General features: G+C 42.8%; 1 pseudogene; it reads left to right on the forward strand.

Moving 5' to 3' along the window:
* Positions 1 to 382: 382 nt before the first annotated feature.
* LOC127648949 (general transcription factor II-I repeat domain-containing protein 2A-like) lies at positions 383 to 25,829 on the forward strand (annotated as a pseudogene).
* Positions 25,830 to 26,189: the final 360 nt, after the last annotated feature.

Genomic DNA, 26,189 nt, shown 5'->3' on the forward strand with positions numbered 1-26,189 from the left:
GTACTAAAAAAAACAATATATTTAGAGTTTGTAAAATACACACTGATGTCTATGGAAGCGGCAATAATATTCATATCCATTATAATCAGGTGGCGCCCATCGTGCATAGAGCTCAACTAACGTGATCATTATAAAGGTGATGTTTATAAAGGTAATGCTATAGTATAGCTAACAAATTTGTGAATATTTTGAATAAAAAAGGAAATAAAAGCAGATCATCAGTCATTCAGTGGCTGTGGTCACGTGACAAGCAATGACGCGTCACCATGGAAACAATAAAGTGATGCGTTCTATAACGGTTGCCTTGAAAAACGCACACTTGAGGGCAGCAAATTTTGTGAAAAGGTTAAATATAAATGAATGTTAGGTGGATGATAAAATTATGAAAAGTTCAAAACTGCTATCGTGGCTTCAATCTGGCAAGAGAAGTTCGGATCAGGAGGAGAATGTTTCAAGTACAAGAACTGAAGAGGACAAGAGTGAACTGAGCACAGGTGCTAACAGTGGCAACTTTGATATCGCCAGTGAAGTCCCCAGAGCATCTGCTAGCAGCAGCAAACGCTACAAAATAGTGAGAAATTATGACCCAAACTATATCAAATTTGGATTTATTTGGAGCGGGAGAGAGGAAGAGCCCAGGCCGCAGTGTGTGGTATGTGGCAAAGTTCTTAGCAATGAATGCATGAATCCATCGCATCTCAAATGGCATCCTCTATGTAAGCAGCACAGTGCAGTGTTGATGTTAAAACTGTGTTGTTACAATGGCTGACAATAATAAATGTTCTTATTATAAATAAAACTGCCTGGTTTTTGAGCTGTGCATAACTGTAGCTGAATAGTTAGGCCTACTACTACTGTATTTTAATGTTGGTCGTTATGGTGGTACTTGGAGAACCAAATATTTTCTGAGGTGGTACTAGGTGTAAAAAGTTTGAGAACCACTGGTCTAGGTTACGTATGTAACCTCCATTCCCTGATGGAGGGAACGAGACGTTGTGTTGAAGAAGCGACACTAGGGGTCTCTCTTGAGAGCCTTTTGCATCTCTGATCTATGAGAAAAGGCCAATGAGAAATTGGCAGACAGAATTTGCATGTCCCGCCCCCGGACATATGGGTATAAAGGGAGGGAAATGCATCTGTTTCAATCAGGATTTTTCTGAGGAGCCGACAATGAGGTTCGGCCGCAACAGTGGCTAGGTTCATCGACGTGGCCGGGAGGACACAACCCTCCATCAGGGAATGGAGGTTACATCCGTAACCTAGACGTTGTGTCGAAGAAGCGACACTAGGGGTCCAATTTAAATCACGCCATGCGCTGAGCCATGTACGTGTACTGCTGACACAGGAGCTGGCAGGTATTTTACGTGCCAAAGCAACCAGCTGTGCCAGGCTGCACGTACCCTTCCCCAACGCCCTATAAAATTGTCAAAGCCTTCTGGTTCTTTACCCCCAACCGGGGGGAACAAGGCGACATGCCAAAAATGGGAGCAGGCCGCACCAGCCGTGCCTTTTCTCTCCCTGTTTCTCGCATAGAGTTAAAGTGGCTGGGGCCATCTTAACGCTATCATACGCATCGGGGATCTTTCCCAGTTTTCCTATTCTTTCAGGGGGGAGAGACCCTGCGGAGACCACACCTGCCCAGACTGGGGGAGGTAAAAATTGGTGAAATACATCACATGGGCTTTTAGGTCACATGTGGAGAATAGCGTGGTGGTAGATCCTACCTCATTGGGAGGGAGAAGTTGCTACAAACATGGCGACCGGGGTCCGAGAGGACTGCCCAAGGGAGACTGCTCGCAAGGGGACCGTACCGCGGAAAATACACACAGGAGGAGAAGTCCACGTGGTAGCCCGTCCTGTGGAGCACCTATTCTAGTACAGGGTAAATTGAGTACCCGCATTGGTCTTGGTCGTGTATTCCTCTGCTGAATTTGCAGTTCAGAGAGCTAGGGAGGAGTCATCCAGGGAGTTCTACCGGCTCGGACCTGAGAAAACACGGGGATGTTTTTACAATCTCAAATGAGATCTCGCAAAGGTATTGGGTGTTGCCCAACCCGCTGCTCTGCATATGTCTGCTAGGGAGGTGCCCCTGACCAGTGCCCATGAGGACGCAACACTTCTTGTTGAGTGTGCTCAGACCCACGGGGGGGGGGGGGGGGTGGCACGGCTTCGGTGCAATAGGCCAACGTAATGGAGTCCACTACCCACTGGGAAAGCCTCTGTTTGGAGACAGCGTTCCCTTTCCGCTGTCCACCAAAGCAGACAAATAGCTGCTCAGAACATCTAAAGCTCTGCGTGCGGTCCAAGTAGATACGCAAAGCACGTACCGGACACAGCAACGAAGGGGCTGCAGCGCTTGCAGGTTCACTACCTGGTCCCTGAAGGTAGTGGTAGGAACCTTGGGCACGTAGCCCGGTCGTGGTCTTAAGATCATGTGAGTGTCTGCCGGACCGAGCTCCAGGCAGGTGTCGCTGACAGAGAACGCTTGCAGGTCCCCGACACTTTTGATGGAGGCAAGCGCAATCAGGAGGGCCGTCTTCAAGGAGAGGGCTCTGAGTCCAACTGATTCTAGCGGCTCGAAGGGGGGGTCTCTGAAGGACTGAGAGGACCACTGAGAGATCCCAGGAGGGGAACAGGCTCAGCCGGGAGGGATTTAACCTCCGGGCACCTCTTAGGAAACTGATAATTAAGTTGTGCTTACCCAAAGACTTGCCATCTACTGTGTCGTGGTGGGCTGTGATAGCAGCTATATACACCAAGTTGGAGGGGGACAGCCTCACCTCCAACCTCTCCTCCCAGGAAGAACACCAATTTGCGAACAAGCGCCACTTCAGGGCGTAAAGTTGCTTGGTAGAAGGGGCTCTGGCTTGGTAGATCAGCTAGATCTTCCGCATCCCGTCCAAGGGCCAGACATGGAGGTTCCAGAGGTCTGGGTGCGAATGCCAGAGCATGCCCCGTCCCTGAGAAAGAAGGTCCTTCCTCAGGGGGATTTGCCAGGGAGGGGCTGTCGCGAGGAGTACGCGATCCGAGAACCAGCTGTGTGCCAGCGTGTCTGCTCCAAGGGGAGCCTCTATTCGGACATACCAGAGCGGGCAGTGGGAGGTCTCTCGGGAGGCGAACGTGTCTACCTGGGCCTTGCCGAACCGTCCTCAAATCAGCTGGACCGACTGGGGTGAAACCTCCACGCTCCACTGGGCAAGCGTTGTCGTGATAGCGTGTCCGCTACCACATTGAGGTTGCCCAGGATATGAGTGACATGTAGCGACTTGAGTTGCTGCTGGCTCCAAAGGAGGAGACGTCGGGCGAGTTTTGACATGTGACGGGAGCGTACACAACCTTGGCGATTTATGTACGCTGCCCTGAATTAGCAGGAGAAACCTCTGCAGGGCAAAAAGTACAGCCAACAACTCTAGGCAGTTGATGTGCCAGCACAGAAGGGCCCCGTTCCAACGGCCCCGCGGCTGCGTGCCCGTTGCACATGGCGCCCCGACCCACTTTGGAGGCGTCTGTGGTGACCAGGATGCGTTGGGACACCTGCTGCAAGGGGACTCCTGTCCGTAGAAAGCAGAGGTCTGTCCAGGGTTTGAAAGTTTGTCAGCAGGCAGGGTTGATGAACACATGGTGCGTGCCGCGGTGCCATGCTCGTTTCGGGACTGGAGTCTGGAGCCAGTGCTGAATCGGTCTCATATGTATCAACCCCAGTGGCGCGACCGCCGCGGAGGATGCCATATGCTTCAGAAGCCTCTGGAAATGTTTTAAGGGGACCGCCGTGCCTAATTCCATGCCGAGAAAAGAGATGCTCTGAACTGGGGTGAGCTTGCTCACAAAGCCCGATTGAAAACTCGCTTCCAAGATCGGTTGTAAGCCACCGCCTTTCTTGGGTACGATGAAGTAAGGGCTGTAGAAACCCTTCTTCATCTCGGTTGGAGGGACAGGCTCTATCGCGTTTTTGAGTAAGAGAGTCGCGATTTCCGCACGCATTGATTTGGCATCTTCGGCATGTACTGCGGTTAATCGGATGCCCCCGAAGGGGGGGGGCTGGCAAACTGAATTGCATAACGGATTGGAAGCAAGAGCCATGCATCCAAGCTCCGTGCTAGGGGCACTAAGGGGACAATTATTTTTTATGTACCTGGCGGGGCTTCGCAGCGGGGTTAAGTAGGTAATGTGGCATCGGGAGGCAAAAACGCATCCCGAGGCTCTGGTGCTGAGAGAAGACTCGAAGCACTTACCTTGCTCCGCACACCCGGCAGGGGCAGGTTAGTGACTGAGGAGTAGGTCCTGCGGAGGCGTCCTCTAGACTCGTCAGAACCGGACGGTCAGGGAACAACAGTCGTGGGGCTGGAGTCGAGAGGTCTGCGTCCAATGTGCCGGGACTGTTGAGGTGTGGCGGCAGAGTGCCGTGAGAATGGCATTTGATTGCCAGGTGACCCAGAGACAAAGGGAATTGCTCTTTTATTGAGAATGTGGGTACCGCAGCCCGAAGGGGGTGCGGCAAAGTAAATAAACTTAACTGAAAAATCTCCTCCCAGCCCTCCACCGGGGGACGGAGTAGTCTGCTTACCAGCTCCGGAGCAAACTTCTTGGTCGCTGGGTCGTCCGTCTCAGGAAGCCTTCCGGGTCCTCGAAGGGGTTCGTGAGATGGGGGCGTGCGCCTCCTGTGGGGTGCTCGACGCTGGGGCTGAGAGCTGGGCCCAGGTTGAGGCGAGCTGTGTGTTTCTTAGGTGTCGCAGGAGGACGCCCTTGGTGGGCAGATGGGGCAAGGCCCGCACTGGAGGTGCAGCGGGGCATGATGTGAGATATGGCCTCGTCTGCTTTTTCACCGCTGAGAACTGCTGGGTGAAGTCCTCGACGGTGTCTGAACTGGGAGACGGGTGCGTCGAGGAAGCATGTCTTGTCCATGTTCAGCCACAAATGACGTTCCTGAACCACGAGAGTGGCCATCACCTCCCCGAGTGACCGCGCTGTGGCCTTTGTGGCCCTGATGGTGAGGTCGGTTGCTGAGCGCAGTTCCTGCTGCACGTCGGGATCAGGACTACCCAAGTGCAGAATTTTAAGAGCCTTGGCCTGGTGGACTTGCATGCAGGGTGGAAGTGGGCTGTCCGGAGGCGCTGTAGGCTTTGGAGGTCAGTGAAGGCGTCATTCAACAGACCTTAGAGGGAGCACAGGGTGGATTGCAACTGCTCTGACCACCTGGGGGACAGCCATGTACACGTAGTGAGAGCGGATGAGCGAGAGGCATGGTGACGGGTGGAGAAGGGTGTCCTCCACACCTTCACTAACCTCCAAAGCCTACAGCGCCACCGGACAGCCCGCTTCCGCCCTGCATGCCATGGCCCTCCTGCAACTCCTTAGCTCATCAAGCACCAGGGGGGCATGGTTGTGAGCGGCGCACAGACCAGAGAAACCAATCATCTAGCCGCAAAGGCTGTGGGGAGTACGGAGGGTTCCAGTCTGGCCCCATGCTGACGGCGGCCCGGGCAAGCATGTTGGACATCTGGGCGTCAGCCTCAGAGTGGGCGTGCTTGCCTGAAGGCAGCAGCCCATTCAAATCATCCGCGTCAGACGCCTGAACATCTCCCGGTCTGCGTGATCAAAACAGTATTGTAGCATTGAGTCCACTCGCTCCTTGGTTAGAAGACTTTGTTCGCTCTGTGTCATTTTTGTGCTCTCTCGCTTGTTGTTTGCTTGTACTAACATTATAAATGCAGCATTGGCCCAATCGGGCAAGTGACAGTTCTAGCAACTGTCCCGAATCTTTCTCACACTGGCCCGGGCCATCAGGCAGTCCTTATTGTCGAGCCCTGTGTTAGCAGGTTGCAAAGTTCATAATAGTTATTTGGACAAATCAAATTTAAGTGAGGTTTACTCAAATCCTTTGGTTTTATGTAATTCAACATTGGTTCCACACAATGAAAATGAGTTTCCTTAATATAAAATGTAAATGTAGGCTTTACTCAATGAAATCTTTTCTCTGTATATAAAAGGGGTATAATAGTTGAATAGTTAAAAAAATGTGTTGAGTAGTATATACAGTCAGATCCATAAATATTGGGACATCGACACAATTCTAATCTTTTTGGCTCTATACACCACCACAATGGATTTGAAATGAAACGAACAAGATGTGCTTTAACTGCAGACTTTCAGCTTTAATTTGAGGGTATTTACATCCAAATCAGGTGAACGGTGTAGTAATTACAACAGTTTGTATATGTGCCTCCCACTTTTTAAGGGACCGAAAAGTAAAAGACCAAAAGTAATGGGACAGATTAACAATCATAAATCAAACTTTCACTTTTTAATACTTGGTTGCAAATCCTTTGCAGTCAATTACAGCCTGAAGTCTGGAACGCATAGACATCACCAGACGCTGGGTTTCATCCTTGGTGATGCTCTGCCAGGCCTCTACTGCAACTGTCTTCAGTTCCTGCTTGTTCTTGGGGCATTTTCCCTTCAGTTTTGTCTTCAGCAAGTGAAATGCATGCTCAATCGGATTCAGGTCAGGTGATTGACTTGGCCATTGCATAACATTCCACTTCTTTCCCTTAAAAAACTCTTTGGTTGCTTTCGCAGTATGCTTCGGGTCATTGTCCATCTGTACTGTGAAGCGCCGTCCAATGAGTTCTGAAGCATTTGGCTGAATATGAGCAGATAATATTGCCCAAAACACTTCAGAATTCATCCTGCTGCTTTTGTCAGCAGTCACATCATCAATAAATACAAGAGAACCAGTTCCATTGGCAGCCATACATGCCCACGCCATGACACTACCACCACCATGCTTCACTGATGAGGTGATATGCTTTGGATCATGAGCAGTTCCTTTCCTTCTCCATACTCTTCTCTTCCCATCACTCTGGTACAAGTTGATCTTTGTCTCATCTGTCCATAGGATGTTGTTCCAGAACTGTGAAGGCTTTTTTAGATGTTGTTTGGCAAACTCTAATCTGACCTTCCTGTTTTTAAGGCTCACCAATGGTTTATATCTTGTGGTGAACGCTCTGTATTCACTCTGGTGAAGTCTTCTCTTGATTGTTGACTTTGACACACATACACCTACCTCCTGGAGAGTGTTCTTGATCTGGCCAACTGTTGTGAAGGGTGTTTTCTTCACCAAGGAAAGAATTCTTTGGTCATCCACCACAGTTGTTTTCCGTGGTCTTCCGGGTCTTTTGGTGTTGCTGAGCTCACCGGTGCGTTCTGTCTTTTTAAGAATGTTCCTAACAGTTGATTTGGCCACACCTAATGTTTTTGCTATCTCTCTGATGGGTTTGTTTTGATTTTTCAGCCTAATGATGGCTTGCTTCACTGATAGTGACAGCTCTTTGGATCTCATATTGAGAGTTGACTGCAACAGATTCCAAATGCAAATAGCACACTAGCACACTATATATACCTGTGTGTGTATATATATAGTCATGAACCTTATATAAATAACATCCCCTTATGTGGCCACGCTATGTAGCGTGGCCACATAAGGGGATGTTATTTATATAAAGTTCATGACTTTAAACTAATTATGTTTGTCATTAATGCCTATTTGTTATATTGCTTTCCCCTGTACTCCTGTTTATCCCTCAGCTGTTGTGTGTTGTTCCCCATCTCTGTTCACGCGAGATCTTCGCGTGGTTTCGTCTTACGTGTTTTCCTGCCACGTAAACAGGAAGTAACTTTCGCTTTCTATTTAAAGAACCGCTATGCCGGTTGTCAGCGCTCATTTGCGAGTACGCACATTCACAAAACCGCTCACTCATTCAATTGGATATAGGCTTGTGACTGACCTGGAAACGCTGAGACGCCGTTCCTCTCGAGGAGTATATTTGTTTGGCTCGCAGCCAGGATTACTTTTATCAGAGGACATTGGTCATTCATCACTTCATCACTTGAGCGTGCTCACGGACTATACAAACACCCGGTGAGGCTGATCTGAACACTGTATATAACTCTGTGCACTCTGGACTTCACATTTACATGTATACACCACACCTTGTTTGTTATTATTGTAAATATTGTTTATGTTGTAAATACACTTGGTTTATTGGTATTTCATCAGTGTTGCTATTTATTTTCTCCACACCACAACCTATCATTAGAAACGGTACAGAAGATCCCAAAATAGTGTAAACTCAACTTTAATATTGGAGAGTGTTACATATATATATATATATATATATATATATATATATATATATATATATATATATTAGTTAAAGTCAGAAGTTATTAAAAGTCATTAAGTCATTAAAACAATTTTTTTTAACCACTCCACAGATTTAATATTAGCAAACTATAGTTTTGTTTAGGACATCTACTTTGTGCATGACACAAGTAATTTTTCCAACAATTGTTTACAGACAGATTGTTTTCCTTTTAATTGTCTATATTACAATTCCAGCCATCATACCACTCAGGAAGGAGATGCATTCTGTCTCCAAGAGATGAACATAGTTTGGTGATAAAAGTGCAAAAAAATCCCAGAAAGGCAGCAAATAACCTTGTGAACATGCTGGAGGAAACAGGTAGACAAGTATCTATATCCACAGTGAAATTAGTCCTATATCCACATAACCTGAAAGGCTGCTCAGCAAGGAAGAAGCCACTGCTCCAAAACTACAAAAAAAAGCCAGACTACAGTTTGCAAGTGCACATGGGGACAAAGAATCTTTTTGGAGAACTTTCCTCTGGTCTGATGAAACAAAAATGTAATTCTTTGGCCATAATAACCATCATTATGTTTGGAGGAAAAAGGGTGCATGGAGGTGGCAGCATCATGTTTTGGGGGTGCTTTGCAACAGGAGGGACTGTTGTAATTCACAAAATAGATGGCATCATGAGGAAGTAAAATTATGTTGATATTAGGGCTGTCGATTTAACGCGTTAATTCAGTGCGATTCATTTTTTTTAAAATAACGCGCTAAAAAAATTCACGCAATTAATCGCAATGTCCCCGGACCGTAATAAGGAACATTCCTGAGTCTTGTAGTACCACCTGTTTACTCTAGAGGGCAGTAAGTGAAACTTCAGCTGTGTGGTAACGCGCAGTTTATACAGTGATGAAAACAACCATCCAGCAGCAGCACAACACAAACATTAGTTATGTTCTTGCGTTCAAAACACTCGATGGAGCGCAAATCCGAACTAAGAGATCTCAAGATGTGTTCTAAGTATTAAACTATATTTAACTTGACTCAGTGACCTAAAAATGTTTGTTTATGACCCAACACACCCGAGACGCTACACAAGCATGTCTGACGCAGGTGTTTATTGACGGGTCCTTAAACAAGCCTTCATAATAAATCTCCAACTGATTGACAAATTCACTTGTGAAATGAATATTTGTGAACAGTGTGTCAATGATTGACTTATGATCAATAATATGATAGTAAACAATACACTGTATTCTAAAGCCGCTTTTATATTGATTTATCAATTATTAAATCTTCTGCTACAGGAATGTAATGCATTTTAATGATCTGAATATTTTTTATTTATATATATATATATATATATATATATATATGAAATAATTATACATAGTTATCTTTAAATATTTAACAATTTTATATAATATATATATATATATATATATATATATATATATATATATATATATATATATAATTGTTAAATATTTAAAGATAACTATGTATAATTATTTAATTATTATATATTGAATTATTGTTATATGAGGGGCTTTCTCAGCATATATTTGTATATGTGATTAAAGGCGATTAATCACGATTAATTAATCGGGTGTCACGAACTCCAGTTCCCAAGTCCACTCCGCCCCTTCCAGCTCTCACACTCGTTCCCAATCACCAGAATATTAGTTTCACCTGCACTGTTTATTTTCTCTATTTATACCCTGCCCTTTCTCCTTACCGTTGTTGGTTATTGTTTTGTCACTCATCTGCTTCGCCAACTCTAGTGTTTCGCTTGTCTTTCCCAGTTTGTTCATTCTCGTGTTTTGTTTTGTTTATCTGATCTCCTGGCTTTGACCTCACGCTCTCCTCTTAACTACGCTCCTCTGGATTTGCCCCTTTGTACTTTTGCCTGTCTACTAATAAAGTTGTTTCCTGCAATTGTATCCATCTCGTCCAGTGTTCGTTACATCGGGACACCGTGTGATTAATTCGATTAAAAATTGGAATCGATTGACAGCCCTAGTTGATATATTGAAGCAACATCTCAAGACATCAGCATGAATGTTAAAGCTTGGTCACAAATGGGACTTCCAAATGGACAATGACCCCAAGCATACCTCCAAAGTTGTGCCAAAATGGCTTAAGGAGAACAAAGTCAAGGTACTGGTGTGGCCATCCCAAAGTTCTGACCTACAAACCTGACTCGGTTGTACCAGTTCTGTCTGGAGGAATGCGCCAAAATTTCAGCAACTTATTGTGAGAAGCTTGTGGAAGACTACTCAAAACATTTGACCCAAGTTAAACAATTTAAAGACCATTCTACCAAATACTAACAAAGTGCATGCAAACTTCTGACTCATTGGGAATGTGATAAGAAATAAAAGCTGAAATAAATCATTCTCTCTATTTCACATTCTTAAAATAAAGTAGTGATCCGAACTGACCTAAGACAGGGAATGTTTTCTACGATTAAATGCCAGGGATTGTGAAAAAGATTTTAAATATATTTGGATAAGGTGTTTGAAATCTTCTGACTTCAACTGTATATACTGTAAATGTATAAATATATGTATATAATAAAAAAGAAGAGCAATCAAATGGCTTAATTGCGCAAAACATTGAATTCCTGAAACATTGCAGCAGATTACATTTAAAATCATCACATGACAACAGATTATTGACACTTGTAGATTCTTGTTGACCTGCTATAAAAATTGAGGTGAGGTTTATTTCCTTAATTGTATTATTTGTACTATGAAATTAAAGTACATTTTGTGTTTTCATTTTAGATCTGATGAATGTTAAAGAAGAAAGTCAAGAACTGAATGAAGTGGAAGAGAAACACAATCCAGATCAGACACCTTTTTGTTTCAAAATGGAACTAAAATCTTTTAGTGGCTCACAGGCTGAAAATCATTTTCAAAAAAGGAAACTCAAAGATCAAGAGTAAAACATTCTTTCACCTGCCATCGTGAGAAGAGTTTCAAATGTAAAAACATTCTTGTTACTCATAAGAATTCACACAGAAGAGAAGCCTTTTACCTGAAATTATTGTATGAAGAGCAGTGGCGGCTGGTGCCCAAATTTTCAGGTGGGGCTCTGAGCCAATGCGTGCGCACATTTTTTTGTTATGGAGGCAGATTGATTTATCAATAAATCAAAGTTCAGATGTAAATGGCTTTTTACACTGAATTCTCTTTTATTATTTATATTATTTAATGCCAATATTAAACAAATTACAATTTTACAAACGTGTGTGAGTGTGTGAGTGTGTGAGTGTGTGAGTGTGTGAGTGAGTGAGTGAGTGAGTGAGAGAGAGAGAGAGAGAGAGAGAGAGAGAGAGACATGTTATTTGTATAGGAATTTTTCCCATCTGTCCTTCTGAGTGGCAAACTTCTCAATGAGTCTATTATTGAAGTCAGGTATGCTTTGATAAAATGTGCCTATTCTTATCCACCTCTTCGTTGTGCTTTCTTACCTGATTCTGTGACCTTCGTCCAGTTGTGTATCTATGTTGACTCTGCCAAGGATTGCTAGCTTGACACTATTGTCCATATGTACTCTTGTAGACTCATGTTTCTTCGACCTCTCTGATAAATATTTAGGTCCCTTAATCCTAAAACAGTCCATGTTCCATCTGTCCCCGTCGCTTTAAAAAGTAGAAATGGAAAGCAAAATAAGGCATTTGCTTTACTACATCCAGCTAGCCAAGCATTTCTTCTGTACCAAGTACGGAGAAGCATTGTGTGTACGTTTTGCTCTTTTCGTTAGCTTGTTGTTTGATGTTGATTTCAGGTTGATCTGGGCCAAGCTCATTTACCCGTAGTTTCTCCAACAAATTTCACCTCTCAAATGGATTTTGTTGAAGAGATCTTATTGAATTTGGGGGCAGACTGGACAGCCGAGATCCTGCTCCTGTGTCCGCGTTCATCATTGCTATAGGCAAGGCAAGGCAAGTTTATTTATATAGCACATTTCATACACAATGGTAATTCAAAGTGCTTTACATAGAAGAGATTAAAATAAGAATAAAAAAATAAGAATAATTGTGGAATAATTAATGCATCTCAACAACTTCTCTGGTGATGTATTGTGGAATAATGAAGGCCTCTTGATGTATCTCTTGTTGGGGGTAGCTACAGCTGCTCCCTGCTCTAAAGATGTTCTAAGGAATGTGTTTTTGTCTCACGTTTCGCACGTAGCTCAAACATGTATGTCACCCCCATATAAGGTAAAGAACTATTTCATTGGTGAGGGTCCAGTGGAATGTGGTTTTCTGGACCATAAAACTGAGTGTTGAGACAATAAACGTTGAAGAAGGATTTGATAGCATTGGTTCTCTGTGTCAGTTCTTTCTTCCCTCGGCTGAGCCGTATCGAGACGGGGATTGCAGATCAACAAATAAATTAAATACATTGGATGACAAAATTATCTAACAGTTTGGGGGCTCGTCTGGATTTCTCCAGACAGGTAAGACTGATTTAAGTATCAGGTATTCCTGTCTGATGAGAGATTGAATAAAACTTAGTTTAATTTGGCTCTATATTAACTCCGTTAATAACTCTGCTCGGGGGCCCCGTCAGAGGGATGAATTTGCCTTATTATAAATAGGAAGGAGGGTTTTTGCTCTATTATAAATAGGAAAAACCCCACGACCGCAGCAGCAGTTTTAAGGATATCCTTATTCTGGTATGAATAGGAAGAGGACGGTAATTGTCCTAAGGAAAAGACGGAGAGAATTTGATCTGCATTATTGATCTGCAGGAACCGTGTCGATCGGGAAATTGTTTGTATTATTATTATTATTAAAAGGGTGACATTATGGGACAGGAAATAAGCCGCCCGTTATCTAAGTAAAATCCAAATAATGGATGTTTTGAAATAAATAAGATTATAATACTAAGCCATCAGCAATTTGGCTGGGTGGTCAAAGAAAGGAAAAAGGAAAAAGGAGGGAAAAAAGGAAAAAACGTAGTTAGATCAATTCAGGAGTAAATCCAAAATCTATGGTTAAAAAAGGGTGAACGGACCCTCAGTGAGATTATAAATATATAATAGTATATGGTCATACGAGGTGTGGAAGAATATAAAATAAAACCATTCTGGGATATAGGTCCTGAACGAAAAGAGACTAATCAAATGCACGCAGCGGTCTCTGTTTCAGAACAAGCCGCCTAAACATGATATTATAGTGAACAAAGCTTTAACCCCTAGCTTACCAAAGACACCATGCGCACTGTTGTATCACGATTTAACACAATATAAAGGGTAACTCATTCGCTGCAGCCACGGATGTATTCGATTCAGAGTCAAAGAAAAATACGAGCAAAGATACAACAGCTGCATTTCTTTAATCAAGTGCCCAAACGGATATAAAATCGTTTCAATAACATTGTCAGAGACGCTGACTAATTGCAAAGAATTACTATTTAAAAACCGCATACCTTTATCATCGAAACTGCCGCATTTAAAAGTTTATTAACGGCGCATTGCTATGAGGGCTCTATTACGGGACGCACTCTGAACTCTGTGGGAATGAATGGCATTCCTGTGAAGTGTAATATGACACCAAAATTACCCGTAACATCTCCAGATAACACAAACTTGTTTAAAATGCATGATTTTGCCTGACTCGTCTGTAATCCGATGCATAAAATTGGGAAAAATAACTTTTGATTCTAACTCATTACAATTACTGTTTCCCTCAGTATATTTTCAGTCTGTGTATACAGGACATTACGGAGAAGTTTGCAGCTCCACGTCTGATAACACTTCTGCTGCGAAACAGGAAATGCTCAACGTCGACCCAGCACTATGGGCCGCCTACAAAGATGAGGCGGGCTTTATTGATGTAAGACCATATGTTGCCAAACTCTCTTTAACTTACCAGTATAGCAAACTGCAAACAGTATCCATTTTTCAAAGAAAAGAACAAGGCATTGGCCCAATAATATAGCAATGCCTGTCACAAGGTATTTTGAAACACATTCACTCATCACAAAAATCATCAATTAATCCTATGAAGAAAGCTAATAATACATGGAAATTAACACAAGATTTGAAAATTAATGACATTGTCACCAGTGGTGCCGGATGTGTGCACTACTATTAACTAAATTCCAGCAGACCACACTCATTTTAGTATTAGTAATTTGTGTTAATTCAGTGTCAGTTATGCCAATTACACAGCCGCTGATCACATTCACATATGGAGGCCAATAGTAACAGAATTTAGAGACTCGCCTGCTGTGTTCTCTGCTGTAGTACACACTACTTTGAAGGACACCAAGCTGCCACCGGTCTATTGCAGTATGCTGACGGCATCCTGCTTTCCGGCCCGGACATCATGTCATGCACAGCCGCTTCAACTACAGTGTGCAATGTATTAGTGAAGGCTGGCTTCAAGACATCAAAAGAAAAATGCAATGGGTGAAACTGAACTATCAATCTGGGTCATGAACTACAGAAAGGAACAATATGTCTCCACAGACAGAGTGAAGATGATTAATACCTTCCAACACCCTAAAACATAGACTCAGATGCAAAGCTTATTGGGCTTAGTGAACTATTGTCGAGCATGGGTGCCAAACTGCTCGGTATATGACAAAATCCTGAGAGAAGCAACACTCTCAAGGGCTGAGGAACCTATCAAATGGACTGCTGAAATGAACATTACTACCAAATCATGATAAACCCTTTCATCTGTACGTGCACGAGGCGACAGGCACAGCAGCAGCAATCCTCGCTCAGTCCCATGGCGGAACATATAGACCAGTGGCGTACTTGTCAAAAAATTTTAGAGGCAGTCGCCAAAACCTCCCTGCATGTTTGTGAGCAGTGACTGCTGAGGCGTTGATGGTACAACATGCAGAACTTATTGTTCTCTCACATCCATTAGTTGTGCATACCTCCCACCAGGTAGGAACAATCATGCACAACATTACCACATGACAGCACAACATTGATCGGGGTATGAAGTTATTTTATTGGCTACTGCTAATCTGACCATTAAACCAACTTCCTCTGTATGGCCCGACATTATCATTACACAATTTGCTAATTGAAGGTGAATTTTCTAACGACAAAAATGATTGCTTCGATCGCCTAGAAATATGTACTTTATACAGGCCGGATGTTTCATCATCCGCCCTGGAGGAGGGGAACCATTGGAACGTTGATGGGTCCTGTTTGGTTAAGCTGTAATGGAACTTCCAAATCGAATTATTGAAGATTATTTGCTCCCATATAAATCTACACAAGCTGCTGAGTTGTTTGCGTTGATCAGAGCGTGCCATTTGGCTAAAGGTAAATCAATCGATATATACACAGACTCGAAGTATGCTGATGAGGTAGCAAAGTGGGCTGCAAGGGAAGTTGTGGTAAGCCCAGAGCTGAATCAAGCTGAAGAGACTTTTTCCATGATACAATCAATACTGGTAAAAGACATTAAATTGTTATAGGTAAATCCATCTGAATCTGACAACATTGGGCCTCAGATTAAGTGAAATCAAACTTATTGCATAAATGGGGTACAAAATGCAGTAAAATGTATGTCTTGTGTCTTAATGTGCGCACAGAACAACAGACACAAGCCTACGACGCACGACTCAATACCACACCCGGAACTGCAATTCTAAACGGACAGAAGCTTTCCTGTGAGGTAAAATTATAAAATGGTGAAAATTTGGCAAAATAAATAATACAGAGATTCGGCTGACTGAGCTCAGAATGTCACCGTCCTCTGTTGTTAATCCCTGCATTTGAAATACTAATGGGTAAGCCTTTCCCGACCCCTTGGGGTCAAAGGCAGCTTAGCTTTCTCTCCACAGGTTACACGGAGGTGGTGATTGCAGAATATCTGGATTCCCTCATTAAATATTAAATGGCATAAATGATGATATCTCTCTCCTCTGCCTGCAGAAAGCCCTATTCATTTGTTCGAATCAGCAGGTTCTGGTGAAGTGTCTGAAACCAACGAAGTTAGGTGAACCAAAGTGGGCCAATCTGTACTGCCGGTGACCAGAACGGGGTGCTAACTGACCTTCAACCACAGTGGATCCACGCAAGCCGCGTGAAGCTTGCTCCAGAGGAGGGCCTTACTGATTCGAGGTGAACGGTGAAAGCACTGGAGGAGCTGAACACGCAGCGCCAGTGCCCAACCGGGAATCTGTGAATTAGGAGGACCTGAGGAGGGACCCGGAACAGTCAACATGAAGACATTCCTACTGACACTTTGCATATGGCAGGTGTTCGTGCTTGCCTATGCCCGTTCAGTATCAACACAACAGCAAGGAGTCACAAGTGTAATTCCAGTTCCTAGAAATAATGTATGATAGTTTATGTTTTATGGTAATGTTACAGGAAGAGGTTTCTGTTATGAAGGTACGGGTAAACTCCCGGAAACGAAGGTACATAGAATGTGATGCCTCAAGTGACCCTGAGTATATCTAGACAGTTTTGGACAGCCAAGAGGTATTAAATGTTTTGATTAACTCTTGGCTAAAGATGGAGGAGGAATATATAAAATATTTGGTGACAAATGCTATACATACATCCTGGGTCACATTGATGATGATGGTGAATTCATGAAGGTATGAAAGGAAATGGATAAGTTGAATAAAGAATTAGCTGCTGATAACATCAGGGAAGATGGGGAAATTTTCAATGTGTTTGGGTGATTCGCACCCTGGATGTTTTCCATTATATCGATTGCCATATGCATTCTACTTATGTTATTATTTGGCCCATGTTTGCTACAATTACTAATGCAAAAGATGAATGTAATGATAAACAGGCATAATATCGCCATGCTGCATTATATGCGTGTACCTAACACTGAAGTTGGTTGAGAAGGCTATGTGATCCTTTCAGGATCAAAGTGGGCATTGTGGAATAATTAATGCTTCTCAACAACTTCTCTGGTGATGTATTGTGGAATAATGAAGGCCTCTTGATGTATCTCTTGTTGGGGGTAGCTACAGCTGCTCCCTGCTCTAAAGATGTTCTAAGGAATGTGTTTTTGTCTCACGTTTCGCACGTAGCTCAAACATGTATGTCACCCCCATATAAGGTAAAGAACTATTTCATTGGTGAGGGTCCAGTGGAATGTGGTTTTCTGGACCATAAAACAGAGTGTTGAGACAATAAACGTTGAAGAAGGATTTGATAGCATTGGTTCTCTGTGTCAGTTCTTTCTTCCCTCGGCTGAGCCGTATCGAGAAGGGGATTGCAGATCAACAAATAAATTAAATACATTGGATGACAAAATTATCTAACAATAATTGAAACAGTTTAAAATAAAATAAAATACAGTACAAACAGTCGGACACACAGTGGCACAGTGCTCATTCAGTAAATGCACAGCTAAACAGATGTGTTTTGAGTCTGGATTTGAATGTGACTACTGTAGGAGCACATCTGATCTCTTCTGGAAGCTGGTTCCAGCTGCAGCTGGCATAAAAGCTAAAAGCAGACTCTCCTTGCTTAGAGTGAACCTTTGGTATTTCTAGCTGATGTGATCCTAATGATCTGAGTGATCTGTTGGGTTTATATTCAGTGAGCATATCTGCAATATATTGAGGTCCTAGCCCATTGAGTGATTTATATAGCAGTAATAATACTTTAAAATCAATCCTAAATGTAACTGGGAGCCAGTGTAAAGACCTGAGGACTGGTGTGATATGTTCATATTTTCTGGTTCTGCTCAGAATCCTGGCAGCAGCGTTCTGTATGAGCTGCAACTGTCTTATGGTCTTTTTGGGAAGGCCAGTGAGGAGTCCATTACAATAATCCACCCTGCTGGTGATGAAAGCATGCACAAGTTTCTCTAGGTCTTGACTGGAAACAGCATTTAATTCTTGCAATATTTTTCAGATGATAGTATGCTGGTCAAGAAGTATGTTGTGATCGACAGTGTCAAATGCAGCACTGAGGTCGAGTAGTACCAGTACTGATAATTTTCCTGTATCAGTATTTAAGCGAATATCCTTTGTTAACTTTATGAGCGCTGTCTCTGTGCTGTGATGTGATCGGAAACCAGATTGAAAATTGTCAAAGTATCCATTTGAGTTCAAGAATTTGTTCAGCTGATTGAAGACAACTTTTTCAATGATCTTTTTCAATTTTAAGGTGCTGTACGGTTTCTTCCAAAATTTTGCCATCAATTTCTTTGAAATCAGACATAGTAACTACTTTCTCAGGTTGTGGTTTGATTTGTCTGACCCCAGCACAACTCAAGGATGTGCTGATCACCTTTCTGATATTATTGATTTTTTCAGAGAAGAAAGAAGCAAACTCACTGCACTTGCTGTCTGAGAGCATTTCACTGGGAATCTGGCTTGGGGGGTTTGTCAGTCTCTCTACAGTCGCAAAAAGAGTGCGTGTGTTGTTTAAGTTGCTGTTTATAATATTCGAGAAGAAAGTCTGTCTAGCTTTGCCTAGTTCCATATTAAAAGCATGGATGCTGTCTTTGTAGATGTTATAATGGACTACAAGTTTTGTCTTCCGCCACATGCGCTCTGCTTTTCTGCATTGTCTATTCATATTCTGCACTGCTGTTGAGTTTCTCCAAGGTGCTTTTTGTCTGCCACCCTTCTTCCTGACTTTCACAGGATCAATATATTCAATTACACTTTTAACTTTTGAGTTAAAAGAATCAAGGAGAAAATCAACAGAGTCAGCAAATATACTTGGTGTTAAAGATGTAGCCTTCATAAATAGTACACTAGTGTTCTCATTTAAGCATCTCTTCTTGACAGACACATCTAGCTTCAATGGCAGGAGAGATCAGTATATCAAAGAAAACACAGAAATGATCAGACAGTGCTACATCCTTAATAACAATCGATGAAATGTTTAGACCCTTACTGATAAGTAAATCTAGAGTGTGTCCATGATTGTGTGTGGGTCCATGTACATGCTGAGTCAGATCAAAAGTTTTTAAAACAGTTTTGATTTCTTTTGTCATATTGTTTTCTGCATTATCTATGTGAATGTTAAAGTCTCCAGCAATGGCAAAACAGTCAAACTCTGAGGTAATTGTTGATAACAGTTCTGTAAAGTCCTCAGCGAAGGCTGGAGAGTATTTTGGAGGCCTGTAAATAATGATAAGTAAAATGCGTGGAGCACCTTTTAACACACTACCCAGATATTCGAAAGACGGGTAATTCCCAAATGATATTTGCTTACATTGATAGACATCTTTAAAGAGAGCAGCTAAACCCTCACCTCTCCTACCTTCTCTGCAGACACTCAAAAAAGTAAAGTTAGGAGGGGATGTTTCATTAAGGACTGTTGCACTACAGCTGTCTTCTAGCCAAGTTTCATTTAGAAACATAAAATCCAGGTTGTATGTGCTTATTAAGTCGTTGACTAGAAGTGATTTATTTTTAAGTGAGCAGATGTTTAAAAGTTTGGCGTGTAATAGGCACCAGATTAGATGGGTTTGCTGTATGGCTTTTGAAGGCCTTAGACTTTCTATGATGTAATCGAACAGCAATAGAGAAAGATACAGGCACACTGGGTTCCCGCTTGTTTTGTAAACATTTGAGAAAGTTACTGTTATCATAGCGGGGACCCAACACATATCACTGAGAGCTGGTATCAGTTGTTTTTGGTTCACCTCGAGCAGATGGAGGAGGGTGTGAGTCCTGGCGTTGTGGCAGAGGTCGAAGAGCTCTCACAGGAGGAGGGGGAGGGCGAGCTGGGCCCGCAAGTGCTTGAGGGGCCTGACGTTTTTTGCTTGATATCTGGGGGCTTGCAGCAAAAGAGTGGGATAGTTTGGTTCCAGCATACACCAGTTCTTCCATTTTCTCTGAGAAGCACAGATGTGGAGATGCTGGAGAGAGGGATAACGTGTCTGGTGAGAGGGGCTGTTGCTCTGGTGTTATTGGAGGCTGTAATATGCTGTTCTGGTTTCCCTGGGTGTTTTCCAGAAAGTCGTCCTTGGGTGCTGAATCTTGGAGCAGTTCTAACATGTCACAGTCTGTCTGTGGTGAACTTTGTGGGCAGGGCTCAGATGAGATTGTGTCCATGAGCAGAAATTGTTGTGGCTGAGTGGTGTTATCATTGTCCTTGTGTGATTTGTCAACTGCATGTCCATTCAGGTGCTGAAGTGAAGTCCTGTGGTCATTCATACTGTGTCCAGGTGTGTGTGTGCCATTCAGATTGAGTGGATTGGCACACACTGCAGAAGGATGATTGAGGGAGAAGTAGATATTGTCCTTAAGCACTCTTGAACGAAGTTTGTTTGGGTGGTGACCATCCTGTCGAAACAGTTGCCTCTGACTCCAGAAAAGATTGAAGTTGTCAATGAAGTTCACTCCTTTTATATTGCAGGTTTTTTGCAGCCATGTATTAAGCCCAAGCAACCGTGAAAACCTGTTTGTTCCTCTTGCTGGAAGTGGTCCACTGATGAATGTTTGAACTTTCAGTCTTTTAAGTGTTTCAAAAAGTTCATTGAAATCCTTTTTAAGGAGTTCTGACTGCTCTTTATGAATATCATTCTTCCCCACATGAATGATGAGTCGATTTGCAGTCTTATGTTTCATCAGAATGTTCTGAAGTTCCCTGTTGTTGCTTGTGGAAGGCAGCATGTAGTTGTATCCCTGCTGCTAATGTTTCTGATTATGGAGTCACCCACTATCAGAGTCCTGGGCCCGGCTGCACTCTGAGCTGAATGCCGCTGTCTGCTCGACCTTGAGTGCCTGTTGACATCAGTGTTAGCTACTGGCTGATTCAGTCTGTGTTCGATCACATTCATCACGTTTGGGGATTCCTCATTCATTAATACTTCAAATCTGTTCTCAAGATGTATAGGCGGTGGTAGGAAACCAGTGTTTGCAATCCTTGTCAGAGCCGTATCTGGGGTAGAGGATGCTACTGCGGCATGATACATGCTATAGTATTACAATCTATTGGCAGAGATTGTCAGTCGTCCAATGAGACGATGGAGAGAGGGAACGTGACTATGTCAAGAGTACCGACTGCACATGTTTGGGGTGCTTCTCTCAGCGCCCCTCAGGCCATAATATCGATGCTGCTGATTGGCTAAATTTCTTTTGCAGATGTGATGCTTGTGTCAGCATTGGTTGGCACTGCTCCACCCAAGCATGTGCAGTCGGTGGTGGTCGGGACTCTTGATGAGAGAAGGGATGAAAAGGAAGCTAATTTTCCCCCACATAATGATTTACACTCACCTAAAGGATTATTAGGAACACCATACTAATACTGTGTTTGACCCCCTTTCGCCTTCAGAACTGCCTTAATTCTACGTGGCATTGATTCAACAAGGTGCTGAAAGCATTCTTTAGAAATGTTGGCCCATATTGATAGGATAGCATCTTGCAGTTGATGGAGATTTGTGGGATGCACATCCAGGGCACGAAGCTCCCGTTCCACCACATCCCAAAGATGCTCTATTGGGTTGAGATCTGGTGACTGTGGGGGCCATTTTAGTACAGTGAACTCATTGTCATGTTCAAGAAATCAATTTGAAATGATTCTAGCTTTGTGACATGGTGCATTATCCTGCTGGAAGTAGCATCAGAGGATGGGTACATGGTGAACATAAAGGGATGGACATGGTCAGAAACAATGCTCAGGTAGGCCGTGGCATTTCAACGATGCCCAATTGGCACTAAGGGGCCTAAAGTGTGCCAAGAAAACATCCCCCACACATTACACCACCACCTCCAGCCTGCACAGTGGTAACAAGGCATGATGGATCCATGTTCTCATTCTGTTTACGCCAAATTCTGACTCTACCATCTGAATGTCTCAACAGAAATCGAGACTCATCAGACCAGGCAACATTTTTCCAGTCTTCAACTGTACAATTTTGGTGAGCTCTTGCAAATTGTAGCCTCTTTTTCCTATTTGTAGTGGAGATGAGTGGTACCCGGTGGGGTCTTCTGCTGTTGTAGCCCATCCGCCTCAAGGTTGTGCGTGTTGTGGCTTCACAAATGCTTTGCTGCATACCTCGGTTGTAACGAGTGGTTATTTCAGGCAAAGTTGCTCTTCTATCAGCTTGAATCAGTCGGCCCATTCTCCTCTGACCTCTAGCATCAACAAGGCATTTTCAGCCCACAGGACTGCCGCATACTGGATGTTTTTCCCTTTTCACACCATTCTTTGTAAACCCTAGAAATGGTTGTGCGTGAAAATCCCAGTAACTGAGCAGATTGTGAAATACTCAGACCGGCCCGTCTGGCACCAACAACCATGCCACGCTCAAAATTGCTTAAATCACCTTTCTTTCCCATTCTGACATTCAGTTTGGAGTTCAGGAGATTGTCTTGACCAGGACCACACCCCTAAATGCATTGAAGCAACTGCCATGTGATTGGTTGATTACATAATTGCATTAATGAGAAATTGAACAGGTGTTCCTAATAATCCTTTAGGTGAGTGTATATGTTATATATTACACTTTAGTGTGGATTTTAAACAAACACATACTTAAAATAATTGTTAAAAAATTACTTTGAAAATGTTTATTTAAAAAGAGGGGAAAAAAACCTTCCACCAGGTGGGGTGGTACCCCAGTGCACCGTATGGATGAGCCGCCTCAGATGAAGAGTTTCACAAATAAATGCAACCTTACTAAGCACATAAGAGTTCACAGTGAGAAGCCTTTTACATGCCTTCAGTGTATGAAAAGTTTCAAACTTAAAGAAAATCTTATGAAGCATAACATAAATCACACTGGAGAGAGGCCTTTCACTTGCCATCAGTATGGGAAGACTTTCAGAGAGGCATCTGCACAATTTAAAACAGCACCAGAGAAAACATGCTGGTGTGAGAGATCATGTGTGCTCTGAATGTGGTAAAACCTTTTACAAAGCTTATAACTTGGAACAACACAAAATAATCCATACTGGAGAAAATCCTTACAAGTGTTCACATAGTGGAAATAGTTACTGAAAAAACATGAGCGAGAGCATACTGGAAAGAGGTCATACCACTGCACTTCACTGCGAAAAGTTTCACCCACTCAGGCTCTCTACTGACTCGTAGAAAAAATCATTGTCCAGGGTTGTCACAGTGAGCAAAGTTCATCTCTATTTACCTTTGAAATGGGATAAAATGTAGAAAAAAGAAGGTGGTATTTAAATGTAAAGGACAATTCCAATGTTCTGTTTCTGTTATGTAGAAGGGCGTTTGTAGTTTTAAAAATAAATGTATTTGTGTGTAACTCATCGCCTTGCCTCCTTGTCGGTTCATTTTAAGTTTAGTTTTCTATACTTTCTGTTCCGCCGGTCATATACACCGGGTTTAGTTCAGTCAGATTACTCTTTACCCAGGTTCATCTCTACTCACCTTATGGATTTATTATTCTTCTATCTTCCGCTACAGCCTGTGCCTGAGTCATGAACTGTATGTCTGCATTTGGGTCTGTCAGGCAAGAGAATGACACAGAGAGCTGGATTGAACCGAAATGCTAGGACTTTAATGAAGATGGATCACCTATGCAAACAATCTACACTAATTAATGACAAACCTAGATGTGACATGTATTATAATGGGCTTGTGTGACCATTTTTACAGGTTTATTTAAATTCAGGTGTTAAAACATTGGCAATGATCTTCAATCCTCATTTATAAATTATACCCTTATGAAAACTACCCATGGATTTACTGTAGTAATATTGTATTAAACATGACTAGTAACCACGACTGTTGAAACAATGTTTTTTTTAGCAGTAACCAAGGTTACTATTAATCAAGGTTTTGCTACAGCACAGGTGTCAAACTCAAGGCCCGTGGGCCACATCCGGCCCACCATACAATTATATCCGCCCCGCGAGATCATTTTATATATGTTTTTAATGGCCCTGTGATATTAAGTGCCAATAACACACACTACAAATCCAATGGTGCAGTGCAATTGCCACCAACTGCAACCCACGTCAACTACCTCAGAGCAAGCGGTCTGTTGATGTATATAACCCTAATATCAAATCAAAGCTAGACCCCAACATTGGGCAAGAGAAAAATGGATTCTGAAAACAGAGGCTTTCAAAACCGGTGGGAGAATGAGTATATGTTTACTGAAATTGCAGGTAAACCAGTGTGTCTCCTTTGCGGAAGCAATGATGCTGTAATGAAGGAGTATAACCTAAGACGGCACTACGAGACAAAACATGAGGGCGCAGGACAAAAGCGGCAAAAGCTACAAAACGTAGAGGAGTTAAAGAAGTATTTGAAATCCCAGCAGGCGTTTTTCAGCAAAGCGAAATCACAAAGTGAATCTGCTGTGAAAGCAAGTTTTATTGTGGCCGAAGAGATCGTCAAATCAGGAAGGCCGTTTACCGAGGGGGAATTCGTGAAGAACTGTATGATGAAAGTGTGCGACATCGTTTGTCCAGATAAAACGGGGGCGTTTGCAAATGTAAGCCTCAGCAGAAACACGGCTGCTAATCGGGTTTGTGAGATGGCCACTGATTTGAAAATACAGTTGATTGAAAGAGCAAAAGGCATACTCCCTTGCTGTGGATGAAAGTACTGACACGACTGACACAGCTGGCAATATTCATCCGTGGAGTGGACTCCAATTTGTGCGGAAAAAAGAGGAAATACTGGACATTAAATTGATGCAAGGGGTAACGAAAGGAGAAGACATCTTTGAAAATGTATTTCAAAGTGTAACCGACATGAAACTGCCATGTGAAAAACGTGTTGGACTTACAACAGATGGCGCACCGGTGATGTGTGGTGAAAAAAGTGGACTCGTGGGAAGGATGGGTAAAAATGGATCATGTGATGAAAACTGTAACACAAACCATAAACTTTATCAGAGCCCATGGTTTAAATCACTGCCAATTTCAGTCTTTTCTGCGGGAAATAGATTCTGAGTTTGGCGATATGCCTTATCATACGGAGGTCCGGTGGCTAAGTTGGGGAAAAGTTCTCAAAAGACACTTTGAGCTGCGTGAGGAAATCTGCCAGTTCATGGACAGTAAAGGGAAAGACTCCACAGTTGTGCGGAATGAAAAGTGGAAATGTGAGTTGGCGTTCCTGGCTGACATAACGTCGCATCTTAGCGCTTTAATCTTCCAACTCCAGGGACGGGAGCGCATAATAACTGACATGCATGATGCAGTGAAGGCATATCAAGTGAAGCTGCGCTTATGGGAGACACAAATGCACCAATGTAACTTGTCTCATTTTCCCTGTTGCCAAGTAATACTGAACCAAGTAAGCGCCACAGTTTTCCCAAATGAAAAAACTCAGCACACTGTGCGCAGAGTTCGCGTGGCGTTTCAGTGACTTTGAGGCACAGAATAGTAACTTCGAGCTGCTTCGCAACCCATTTGCAGTCGATGTGGAAACAGTACCTGTAGAAATGCAGATGGAGCTGATAGAGGGACACTGAAGGCAAAGTACGACACTGCGGGGCCCGCACAGTTCACTCGCTTCATTCCTGAAGCGATGCCCCAGCTCCGCCAACATGTGGCTCGAATCCTGTCTATGTTTGGGAGCTCATATCTATGTGAGCAGCTATTCTCTGTGATGAAAATCAACAAAACATCACATAGGAGTCGTATCACTGATGAACACCAGCAATCCATCCAGAGAATCTCCACAACACAGAAACTAACCCCAAACATAAACGAACTTGTTGCCAAGTATCAGGCTCTGACTAAATGGGACAATAAAATGGAATGTTTTGATTTGTTATGATTTAACTTTTACTTTAAAGGACTTTTTTTATTTATATTTTCAGATTTTTTTATATTCCAGCATGTTCATATTTTGAATTTATATAATATTGACAGGAGATTTTTTTTATGGAGAGCAAAATATTTTAAGTTGAAGTTTATTTATTTTGGAATGATATTGTATCCTGTATTTCGATTCATATTAATGTTGAAAAAATAAGTAAATATTTAGTCTGTTCAATAAATGTTTATCCTGTTCGGCCCATGACATAAAGTGTGCTTTGAGTTTTGGCTCCCTGTGCAACAGCATTACCTATATTTGCTACAAATTACAATATGTAATTTTCTGCTTAGACCTATGTTAGAAATAGGTCTACATCTC

Source organism: Xyrauchen texanus, chromosome 9, assembly GCF_025860055.1.
Source record: "Xyrauchen texanus isolate HMW12.3.18 chromosome 9, RBS_HiC_50CHRs, whole genome shotgun sequence".
Taxonomy (NCBI): domain Eukaryota; kingdom Metazoa; phylum Chordata; class Actinopteri; order Cypriniformes; family Catostomidae; genus Xyrauchen; species Xyrauchen texanus.